A 13,215-nucleotide genomic window follows, 5' to 3' on the forward strand; every position below is an offset into this window, starting at 1 on the left:
GATATTTTAATCCGTGTCCAATTAGGATTTATAGTCAAATTAGTATAGGAATAAGTTTTCCTTTTTTGAGTTAAAGTAGGTTTTATATTATTATAAATAGGGTTGCTGCTATTTATTTTATGTTATGAAAATTGTAAAGAGCGTTTAGAGATTCATAGAGTTTATCAATAAAATATTTTCCTTCATAAAGTTTCAAGTAGAAGTATCTTTTCCTGACAATAGAGATTTTTACCTTGTTTTGAGAATTTTGTCCCACGGTAGCTGGTATGAAAAAAGATTTGCAGTCGAACCAATCAAGTGCAAACACGTTTAGTAGTACAAATTGTATGGTCATCCCTCGACTCATCGATGTGTAAAAGATAATTAGCTACACTTAAAATCCTAATATCTCCTAGTGAGTCAGAAACCCACAAAAAATATGGCTAATGACTACGTGAAAATAAATTTTTTTTCACCAAATTCAAAATTCATAAAATTCTAACAATTTCACAGTTACTCATACCAACATCTGATTCACATGGAATAGCATATAGTCCCATAGAAAGTGGCACTCGGCTCATAGCAACATATGTCTCGCAAGGTTTCCTGTTTAGTCCCTTCCAAGATTTACATTTGTTTGGGGAGGATCTCAGAAATACTTTTTAGGAAGCACATGGAGGAACATTTCTTTTATACTTTACATCCAACTTGTTGAATCCTTATGGAAATTGGTTTCCAAATTGGACTATGATCATCTTTTATAACTTCTGTTTTGCAAATTGGAACCACCATTCCACTCTCTATAGTTTTAGATATCACCAAACATGGATCCTGCCACAATCAATGAGATAGTTAACTTATATCCATTACACAATTCAAAATGACAAATGCTAAAACTACGTTGAGGAGTTCTTACACTTTTTGAGAAAAAATACTTGGACACCAACTCTGAACATCTCAATTTCAACTCTACAGTAGTCTTTGAGGCAACACTTTCTTCAGCACAAACAGTAAGCTTACATATTTTTGTTCATGCGTTGGACCAGAAGATTGTTCTCCACGTATCAGGTCTAAGGTCAGGGACCCATTTGACTTTGTGACAATCTACAAGGAAATTCAATAATCATCGGATTAATAAGAAAAAGTAATTGCATGCATAGAACTATAATTATTATGAAATCATTGGTTGGAAAAAAATAGCTGCATGCAAGAACTTAAACAGGAGAAATATATCAAACATGCTTAAAGCGGGCATCAAATTTGGCTATTATGTTGCTGGTAACATCTGGATAATCAAGCAGAATAGGATGATTGTCAAGCAAATCCACAATGTTTTAGCTAACAGCCGACACAAGAGACAACCAGTGGTGGGATATGCATAACCGAGTTACACAAAGTATAGAGCCTTAAATGTGAAATGTGTCTTCTCTTAGCACTTCAGTTCACATACCAATTACAGCCTCAATATCGAGTCATGCCCTTGTCTCTTACACCATAAGTAAGAAAACTACGGTGACACTATAATTTCAAAAATAAATATTGGATTGACAAGTGATCTGTAACCTCAGATAATGTGCAACTAGCCTCTCCAAGAAAGTCCTGCTCCTCCAGTTTAAGCATTTGCATAAGTTATGCAGACTTCATGTATTAATCGTGAGCCATGATTATATATGTTCGTATCCTTTAATATTGCTTGAAAAATTAAAATGGTCTAATCATTTGCCTATAGACAGTAAATGGAACAAATAAATGAATTGCTAGGCATAAGAAATGTACTCATCAGGTACAAAAGGAAACTTATTGTCCAACAGTTTGTACAGATGACAAAGCAGAGTGAAGAAAATAGAAGCAAAAACACTTACCTTTACATGCTTCTCTAACTACTTCTCTACCGCGAGTCCAGGTGAATCAAGAGAAGTTCATGGCTAAATTTTAGGTGTTAGCAGATACTGTTGGGTGTGCAAACAAAGTACCACATTGGTAGCTGGAAAGAAAAAGAAGCTACTTCTAAGGAGTTGGATACTCTTAATGATGTGAGGACCTTTGGGGAAAAACCGTGCAGGCTTAGCCTAAAGCGGACAATATTACATCATATTAAGAGTATCTTTGGACCATTAAGCCCAACAACTAGTATCATAGCCAATAGTTTGGCGGGACGAGTAGGAAGATGGCAGAGTGTGGCATGGGGCCCGACTTAGTGCCTTTGCCCGTCTATGGGCCAGTTTACAACTTTTACCCATAGCTTTGAAGACGCATACACAGCCTTTGGGATTCCGTAACCGTAAATACTCTGACGATGTGGGTGACACATTGACATGTTGAATCTCTGACCCGTAATGAGTCATGCGAAACTTGGTTTGAGGGGGAGATTTTTGGTGTTCGAACAAAGTACCACATTGGTAGCTGGAAAGAAAAATGAGCTACTTATAAGGAGTTAGATACTCTTAATGATGTGAGGCTTTTTGAGGAAAAAACGCACGGGCTTAGCTTAAAACGAACAATATCACATCATGTTAAGAGCATTTTTGGACCGTTAAGCCCAACAGATACAGGGATTACATAAACTACCATATGCAAGACTTCATGAACTTGAAGTTGTCTTACAAATCTTATCTAGAGACAAAGAGCATGTTTGGCCAACTTTCTAAATCTGCTTATTTTGAAAAGTATTTTTTGTCAAATGGAATTTCAGCAAAAAAGTACATTCGAATACTAGCAGTTTGTGATTGGCCAATCTAGAGTCAAATTTTCAAAGAGGACATGTAAAAGATCACTTTATAATCAGTATTATCTAAATCAATAAATGATAAATGTTTATTATGAGAAACTTCAATAAAGTTTTTCAATTTCATTTGGATAAAATGTAATAAATAAATATGTTTGGCGGAAATCACACGTTATACTATATTTCAATAAATAGCTCTCCATGTTATGATACAATTCCACCGAAAGAAATATGATTCCGTTATTCTTCTCCTCTATGTTGTTTATGGAATCCAAATATATTACTCAAAAGAACCTAACATGGAAGAATCTCAAGAGAAATAAAAGATTCAATGATCTAATCAAATAATAGTATTACGGTTCAAGAGAAAGTAGCAGTATCTACTCGACATTTCAGAAGCACTTATTTATTAGTTTTAAATATAGCAGACAGAATTCCATTGGTCTAATTTGGAAGCTTAGAATAGATTTTGACTCTATCAAACAAACATATCAGATAAAATCACAAACAAAGAATAAGCATGTTTTTTGAGACTGTAGTCATAGATGTATTGCCAACAATGCCTAAAGTTAGTATTTGTTCGTACTTTTGGGGTAGTTTGGTAAACATAAACTTTTGCTAACGGTATTTTTGACCTTTGAAATCCTTAAAAGAGCACAAAAATATACCTTGACATCTTGATTATGAAATTGAGTGTCAATATCGCAGACACGGACCTGAGATAAAAAGAATCTCGTAAGACAGAAGAGGTATCTAATTGACAGAAATATCAGATTCTGAAATGTCAATACTCACACCAAATTCCGCACTGTCTCAAAGTGATAGGCAATAGTATACTTTGTAATCCACTTGGGATTCAATGAGTTTGGAATTATTTCAATACGGGCAAGCTCTTGCAATGAACCATCTCTTCCTTTTGAATAGAGTCTGATAACTTGGTAAAGTCAAATGGATCTTTAGGTCAAGAAATGGACAATAACGCTAGCAAATAAAACGCATTGTAAATTAGCAGATAGAGATAACTGCAAGTGAATAGAATAGTTTTAAACTAAAAAGTACTGTAAAAGGAATATTTCAATATTCACAGTTAATCCTCAATGCTTAATTTTGCCCTAGGCTAATAGCCAAGAACTAGAACTGATACATAGTTTGCAAATAATGATGGGCTTGCAAAACGATCTTAAATGTAGACGCGTCAAAAAATGGTGTGGTAACCTTGCTTGAGTTGATGATCAATTCATGCTTTGTTAATAGTAGACGCATCAAAAAAAGGTGTTGCACAAGAAGCAGTACAGAACCTTAAAAGTGCAGGCAAAAATATGACCGAGTCGGAGGCTAGGCAGATTCTTGGGGTTGCAGAGCATCCATCATGGGAAGAAGTGTTGCAGGTTTGTCACTGGTGATTTTGCGCGATTGTTTTCCCCATGGTTTTTAATGCATTGACATTTGAAGTGTTTAATATGTTTATTCATCATGCCGTCCAGAAATATGATAAGTTGTTTGAGAGTAACGCTAAAAATGGAAGTTTTTTCCTTCAGTCAAAACTTCATAGAGCGAAGGAATGTTTAGAATCACCTCACCAAAGCAAAGCAGAGGGCCCAAATTAGTTCTTTGAAGTTCCCCCAGCATTGCAGCCAGACATTCTGGGTTCTTTTTAGGAGTATTTGAGCAGAAGAGAATTGCGCCTGAGCACCAGATGTTTCCTGCAATGTTACATTTGTATTCGATCCTTAATTTTGGTAATTATGGCCCGCGGGAGAGAAGCATTTTAATTTATCATTGGTGTCGTTGGCATAACTCTGATTTTGCTTAGAAGCGCGCTTCATGCGTTTGGTTCCCACAATTTGACAGGAAGAATCGCGTTAAATCAAAAATTTGGAATGCAAATTGCAATCTGTATGTTTTACGAATGAAATAAATTGTGTGTAATTTGGCTGTCCTGTATAGTTTTCTTCAGGGTGAAGTCCACAGGCATAACTTCAATAGTCCCTCCATTTCATTTTGTTTGTCATTCTTTACTTGATACCATGTTTAATAGAGAAAGGAAGCTGTTTCAAACCATGATCTTCTTAAACTGTTATGACATTTGCAGGGTTATGAAAGCTTTTTCGTTTGTAATGAACTCTACTTTTTGAAAAGGAAATAGTGTCAAACAAATGGATTAGGGAATGAAAGGAATAGTAATTTGCTTTTTTTGGTCTGTATGTCAATTATAACAAATTTCTGAGAAGTCCTTCAGCACTTATTTACATTTTCTTATGTATAGATCAACGAGGAGAGATAAATAATTCCCTTAATTAGTGTCAATAAATAATTTGTTTAAGGGTAAAGGTACGAATATTCCCTTCAATTTTGCGATTTAGAGCAGATATACCTCTTGTTAAAAAAGAGGTGCATATATACGAATCCGCGACTTAAGTAGTAGAAAAAAAGAAAAGTTGAACCAAAGTAATACAGAAAAAAAAAAAACACATAAATAGAATTCACGCACGAATTTCGTGCGTGAAAGGACCAAACTGCAAAAAATAACAGTTTGGCCTTTCACGCACTAAATTAGTGCGGGAATGAGCAAACCAAAAGTCACCCCCTTTTCACCTTTTCAGCCAATGACATTTGTTGTCATTAGCTGCCCACTTGTCTTCTCCTCTTCTTCTTAAGTTCTCATTGCATTGCAGCGCATGGAGTCCGGAATCAAAATGTCCCCAAAAAAATCACTTTGAACCAAAATATCTCAACAAAAAAAATAAAGTTACAAAACTACCTTTAGCGCAGTAAAATACTGCGTTATAGAAACAGTACCAAAAAGCAAAAAAAAATTGGCCAAACTTTATTTTTTGCAACACTGAGTGTTTTTTTCCATACTTTGACCAACGATTAGTCGTGTGTCAAGACGTCAATATTTTATATAGAACCTAATATTTTTTTCTGCGTACAATAATGTAGGCCCAATACATCAAAGATACGTAGACGTTCGGATCGTCATTTTAAGGGTTGAAAAGGTGCCCGAAGTAAGTTTTGTTTGAAAAAACTTAGTGTTTTTTCCATACTTTGACCAACGATTAGTCGTGGGTCAAGACTCCGAAACGTCAATATTTTACATAGAACCTGATATTTTTTTTTGCGTACAATAATGTAGGCCCAATACATCAAGGATACGTAGACGTTCGGATCGTCATTTTAGGGGTTGAAAAGGTGCTCGAAGTAAGTTTTGTTTGAAAAAATTTAGTGTTTTTTCCATACTTTGACCAACGATTAGTCGTGGGTCAAGACTCCGAAACGTCAATATTTTATATAGAACCTAATATTTTTTTCTGCGTACAATAATGTAGGCCCAATACATCAAGGATACGTAGACGTTCGGATAGTCATTTTAGGGGTTGAAAAGGTACCAGAAGTAAGTTTTGTTTGAAAACTTTAGGGTGTTTTATTTTTTAAGATTTTGATTTAAGCGTGTTATTTTTTAATCAAGACATAACTTTATTTTGAATATAAATATAATTCTAAAAAATATAGGGAGAAAAACTAGTTGTAAAGTCGTCAAACTTTAGATGGTCATAACTTAGGGAGAAAATTTTTTTGCTTCTATAACGCAGTAAAATACTGCGCTAAAGCAGTTAACGGCTCCAAATTTTATTTGCTTTTTGGTACTGTTTCAACCCCTAAAATGACGATCCGAACGTCTACGTATCCTTGATGTATTGGGCCTACATTATTGTTCGCAGAAAAAAATATCAGGTTCTATATAAAATATTGATGTCTTGACACACGACTAATCGTTGGTTAAAGTATGGAAAAAAACACTAAGTGTTGCAAAAAATAAAGTTTGGCCAATTTTTCGCTATGAGAATTATTCACTTTTTTCCGAATTCTTTTTTTCACTTTTTCCACTTTATGGTGTTTGGCCATAAAAATTCCAAATACAACTTGAATTTGTATTTGGAATTTGAAAAACAACCAAAACCTTATTTTTTACTTTTTTCACTTTTTCTAATTTGGACCTTTACTTTTGTTTTTCTGTTTTCAATTTTTACCGCAAAATTTTTATGTTGCTCAATTTTTACCCTAAAAGTTCATACAACTTTTTTCACTAGTCAGAGACAAGTTATGTAGCTCTCCACTCCAACAAACATTGAACATCATGTGCTAAAAAGCTTTTAAAAGAAAAGCATCAGGTGGAAATTTTGGCAACAAAGCCATACTTAGAGATGTTATATTTTCTGTGTACACCCATAAGCTTCCCAGTTGCAGCCTTTTGATGGAAAGAGACCATCAGTCTTGAGCACTCCATAACTGATTTCGAGTATAGTTGTTATATTTCTCACACTGGTTATGTTTATTAATTGCTTTGGATGGTTTTGCTAGTTTTTTGAAATTAGGGGTACAAATCATTTTTCATATTTTTTAGAAAAAATACATTTCAACAACCAAATATTATTTGCAAAAACTATGATCAAACACAACTCTAACTTCAACTCCAAATTTAAAAATTCCAAAAAAAGTGTTTTTTTTTTCTATGGCCAAACGCCTATTTAATGAATGTGTCACACCCTTAAAAAGTTACTTCTAGCGGTCGGGCAGGAGTAATACTACCAATAAAATGGCATTCGTTTTAAATTTGTAAAACCTGAGAACTGAGATTGTAAACTCTTAAGTCCTACTTTTTCCTTTTTGTAACAAGTGTACGTCTAATCTGTTTTTTTTTTTATTAAACAAAATTCAAAGAATTTCAAATTTAGTTTTTCTTTTTAAAATTTTCAAAAACTCCAAAAAAAATTGGGCCGCTTTTGACTTTGCAAGTTCTTTCGTTTGTTTAAAAATATTATCAACGCGGGTTGATACAAAAGCCGTAAAGTTTGACATGTTGCGGGGCTTTCTATTTACCTCTGATCTTATCGTGTGGACCTTCACTTCCACTATTCACATTTTCCGTTTTATTTGTTTTTCGACACTGTTTAATCGAGCTTTGGGACCACATACTATATGGGATCTGGCATTTGAGGCTTTAAAATGCCAGTTTTAAGAATATTACGTAGGAGTATTTATTTACTCGCAACTTGGTGCTGATATTGATATTACTAGCTTCTACTTTGGTTGATTAATTCAGGGGCAGTGCTGGAACATAGTAGTTTATCATGTTGATATTACTATATTAGTTTATCATGGTTAAGTATGTGATATATCAAGGTAAAATATATGTGTTAATTAAATAGTTCATTCATTAGATTAGCGTGAGCTAATAGTGTGTCTTATCAAGAAATTAATGCATGTAGATCTTTTTACATGTAGAGTTAGTAAATTATGAGAAAGTGAAAGAAAGAAGTGATCGCCCACAATGTTAAGAAAAAGGAAAGAGGAAAGTTAAAGATTTATGAAGGGTCAACTCTAGCTTGGTACGTGTTTTGTCCAATGGTGAATAGATGATAACTTTCTTCCAATATGAGGCAGGTGTGTTTGTATTTTTGCAAGTTGACATCGTCAATAAAAGCCGAATTCCATGACTCTAGATTTATACTAGCTCTAGACTAGAATCAATTCGTTTCACATTTGCTCTCTGTCAATGCTTAATTTTGGAGATTTAATGTCCAAAACTATAAATTACAAGCAAGCAAAAGCACAAGCCCTTACTCATTCTAGTTCAGCTTTTGCACTAAAATATATTCCTCCAATCCTAGTTTATGTGTTATATTTTTCTTTTTAACTTTGTTTCAAAAAAATTGTTATACTTCTTTATTTAAAAATTAATTTAAAACTTTTCTTTTGATTAATAAAATGATTTATAACAAAAAAAATATCTATGGCTTGTTAGACCATAATTTTTTTTTTTTTAAATTGCTTCTTTGTTAAATCTGTACTCAACAAACACTACCACATAAATTGGGTCGATGGAAGTAGCTATAGTATTGTCAAAAAAAAAAAAGGGAAGAAGAAGAAGAAGGAGCTATAGTAACATGGATACCGCGTTTTCTGGTAAAGCTAGCTTCTGATGATGCATGTTGTTGACACCCAATTTTGTCCCGCCTCTCCCCCGAAATACCTATTAATACTTCTGGTATTTTGAGAAATTGATAAATATGCATTTAAATTTTACTATAATTATTAGTCTTTTATTAACACCCACGTTTATTATCCTACTGCAACTATTATTATTATTCTTATTTTTATCATTATTATTATCACTATTATTAATTATTGTTACTATTCTTAAATTATTATTATTACTAATTTGTCATTAATTATTATTATTCGGGTTATTCCCAATTACCATCATTATCATTATTATTATTAATTAGTATTATCAGTGTTATGTTGTTATCAATTATTAATCATCATTATCATCGTTGTTTCATTATGATCGTTGTTTTTCATCGACAATTGTTATTTATTATTATTATTTTATTAGCATTATTATCATTATCATATCGTTTTATTACTGTCATTATTATTATTATTAATTATCACTTTTGTTATCATCAATAACTGTTATTCTTTTATTATTATTATTATTATCATTAATTTATTACCATTTACTGTTATTTTTATTATCAATAATTGTTGTTTATTATTATTATCATTATTTTTTTTATTTATTATTATTAATTACCATCTTTAGTATTATTATTAATTATTATCATCATTATTATTGCTACTTTGTTATTAATCATCAATATTTGTTATCCATTATTGTTGTTGTTATTATTATTATTATTATTATTATTACTACTATTAGTATTATTATTGTTATTATTATTATTATTATTATTATTATTATTATTATTATTATTATTATTATTATTATTATTATTACCACCACAATCATTATTAGGGGGGCATCAGTATTATCATCATCATTTATCGTTATCATTGTTATTGATTATTGATACTATTATTATTATTACTATTATTATTATCATTATTTGCAGCGTTATCACCGCTAGTTATTCGTTACGGTGTTTAGTATCATTGAAACTGGCATTTCTCGGCATTTTATCAACTCCCGCATGCACATCGCATTTATTTTCGCGCATTTAAAATGATAGCTTTATTTATCGTTAACATTTTTATCACACGGTCATTGCAACAGCATAAATTTTATTATCCGGGTCTTTTCTCAATCACACATTTTTTCTTTTCGTACCAGGTAATATTCTGGCACCCTTAGTACATCGTTGATCAAAATCGGTCTCTTATTCAAATTTAGGAGTCAAACTATTTCTTGCACTCGGTCCGCATTTTGACTTACCGGACTCCAAATTAAAGCCCGATTGACTCTTGATAATTTTGGACTAGTCCATATCCCTTATCTCAATTTTTAGAATAATCCATGTTTAATTTACTAGTCCGTTCTTTTAATACCCAGTCTAAAATTTGACCCGGTCCACAAATGGACCGGGTCCAATTCATTTTTTAGCCAAATAAGGAAACCCTTTTAGGGTTTTCCCCATCATTTTCCTCTATACCACCGCCGCACCCTCCATCGTCTCCCTCCCCTTTTCCCCGTCGTCATCCTCATCACTCGCCACCTCCGCACCACCACCTCCACCTCCCACACCATCGCACCCTCACCGCCACCCACCTCCGCCGTCTCCACCCATCTCTCCGTCATCACCCCTCTCGCTGTCACCTACCGCCTCCACCAACCACCATCGTCGCGTGAATTCCACCGCTTCATCCGACATCTCTGACACTCCACCCCACGCCTCTGACACCTCTATTTTCTCGTGTTCCCCCATCGCCTCTCTCCTTCCTGTTCCCCCACGTCTTCTGCCATTTCCACTACCCTTGTTCCCCACGCTCTTCCCTCTCTCGCTTCCTTCAAACAACTATAAAGAAAGGGGAGAGATTGGAAAGAGGGGGGGATTTTTCGGATTAGTGAAAACCCCCAAAAACCTGGAGATTTTTTCATGAAATTCCCCAAGAACTAAGTTCTCAGCCGCACAAAATCCCCTAAAAAATTGAGTCCTTTAGCCTGAATTCCATAGAAATTGAAAGCTTTCGTTTTGTCGCTAAAAATCCCTTAAGCAAAAATTTTAATTTTAGCAGTCTTGTTTACTTCTGGATATTGAGTGTTAAAAGTGTTCGAGCGGATATCGAAACCCCGTACCCACTTCGCTGCACCCGAAGAAGGTAATTCTCTCATTATCTTAGCATTTCTATTTTAATTCTGCCGATTATAATTTTATATTAGTTTAGAGATTAGTTGATTTATTAGCTTTATTAGAAGTAGATTAGATTAGTAGTGTCAGTAATTTCCTTCTTTATTTTAGAATTCTTCTACTTTTAACTCTATGTGTCTGTTTCGTATAAGATCAGCTTAAGTTTGTTTTATCTAGCTAAAAAAATTAGTTTTCCTTGCTACTGTATGAAAATATGAAGTTTTACTGTGTTTTCTTTGCGTTTTCTCCCTTAGTATATGGTGAAGGTCACTATTAAGAGCAACTAGTTAAAACTCAACAACTTGTTATTTTTAACGGAGATAGAACTAAGCATAACCAATACGTTACCTTTTCTGGCTCTGGATTTCGATTAAACATTGAGCTAATTTTGTTCATGATCCAAGAATAATCATACCATGCCAAACGTAACTAAATGTTAGCGGTTTGCCAACGGAACAGAGTCACTAGTTATGAATATTTTGTTAATTTCAAGTTTGGTTCCGCCTTAGCTTTCCCTCACTGTGGTGTTTTCAATTAATTAGTTTCCCCTTTTCTTTTAGAATCTGTTTAAGTGATTTTCCTTCTTCTTTTTCATTTTACAATCCTGTTCTTCTATGTGGTTTGCTTTGAAATTCTTGTTTCTGTTTATTTGCGTTCATGTTATGGGTAGTTTCTTATCACGGTTGTTTCTCAGTTACTGGTATTAGTTAGCTCTTGCTTGTGGTTCTTCTATGTGGTTCACTTTGAAAATAATGTCGCTCATGTTTTTAGCTTCTTTTTGTTGTTTTCTATACTTGGGTTAAAGTAAAGAAGGAACTAATTAATCTGTTACCTTTTCTCAGAACAATAATAGCTTTGTCACAGTTGGATGCTAATCTTTATCTCTTTTCCCGTTTCTTTTACATGTACACATCGGAGCAAACGGAGTCTTAATTTGGGATTTTATCAAAACAAAGTCTCAAGAGGAGACTTAGCACACCCATCCATAGAGTCATCTCGTGCCGCAATTCTCAGATCACATCGGGCAGGCGAAACTCGTTAGAGGCCGCCTGTAGCATTTTATTCTTTTTTTTCTTATCATTCTTTTTCTTTCGTCCATTTTATGATTGCCGATTTGTCTGCGTTTTGGATTGTGTGTGTTTTAAAATTAGGTGGAGAGCCTATGATTCATATAGGATTAGAAAGGGGTAGCTTCTATCATTTAGGATTATCACTCTGAACATTAAGTACTTATTTTCACCGTATAGAGTGCATCATTCATATGATAATATTTTAAACTTTGTTAGATATAAGTTATCTTTTTTTTTCTTTTTTTTTTTTTTACTTCTTTCTTTTTCTTTTCTCAAAGCTATTTTCTTAAATTTAAACCTCAATTAATTAACCTAAGATTGGCCGGATAACCGTAGTTAACGGATTCTAAAGGATGCCTAACCCCTTCCCTTTAGGATAATATAGAACCCTTACCTAGAATCACACTGATTAAGCAGACTATTAACGGAGGTTTAGTTAGCTTTACCTTAGTTAAAATCAGGTGCCCTAATTCACCTTAAAATCAATTAGGTGGCGACTCCTTAAAACAAAACAATTTGGGAATCTCCAATATGTTGTACTCCGCTTCAACCCGGTTAAAATGGGGTATAACACATGTTTACATGCTAGAATTAAAGGCGAATTGCGCAGTAGATCATCAGCCACATCAAACCTTGGAAGTGTCAAATTAAAGGTGAGCTCGAACTATATATATCTTCTCTTATATAAAAAGAAAGAACCACATCTTCTTGACAAAAGCAAATAGATAAATATGTGCATATATGATGACTGATGAGCTGTGTACTATGCAATAGTTTTAGTGATCGAGGGGTACTCTCCTCGATGAAGAACCCAGCGAAATGGAATACTTGGTGTCACCGCTTGAGGCTAATTAACGGCTTGGCCTATTCTTTTATTTTATTTTTTTAGTTGAAGTCATCTTACTGGTGGGGGGCTAGGCAGACCCCAACCATGTATATTATTTTAAGCCAAAATCAAAATACATGAACGAGAGGAATATGAAGTCTTAACTTCTCCAAAGTTTTTAGGGAAATCTACATGGTATAGAAAACATTAAGCCTTATTTATATTTAGTAGCTATATTTTGCCTAAATTACATCTCATAGCTAAATCATATATGTCAATTACACAAGATAACTAGTATAGTAAAATTATATTGTATTTAATATTTAAAACTATTTTCTCTTTATTCTCTCACAATCTCCTCACATTTCCTTCATTTTCTCTCTCCTCCATCACATCTCTCTCCAAGCCGTCTTCTTTTTTGCTTCAACAACCACCACCACCACCGGCGGTACTCCAACAGCA

The 13,215-nt window shown here is 33.7% G+C and overlaps 1 long non-coding RNA gene across 1 annotated transcript; it reads right to left on the reverse strand.

Annotated features, from left to right (window-relative positions):
* Positions 1-633: 633 nt before the first annotated feature.
* Positions 634-1,604, reverse strand: LOC132599611 (uncharacterized). The gene is made up of 3 exons (XR_009566895.1): positions 1,543-1,604; positions 896-1,083; positions 634-810 (listed from the first exon to the last, which is right to left on the reverse strand). It is a non-coding gene; the product is annotated as an uncharacterized LOC132599611 (long non-coding RNA).
* Positions 1,605-13,215: the final 11,611 nt, after the last annotated feature.

Source organism: Lycium barbarum, chromosome 1 (genome assembly GCF_019175385.1).
Source record: "Lycium barbarum isolate Lr01 chromosome 1, ASM1917538v2, whole genome shotgun sequence".
Classification (NCBI taxonomy): domain Eukaryota; kingdom Viridiplantae; phylum Streptophyta; class Magnoliopsida; order Solanales; family Solanaceae; genus Lycium; species Lycium barbarum.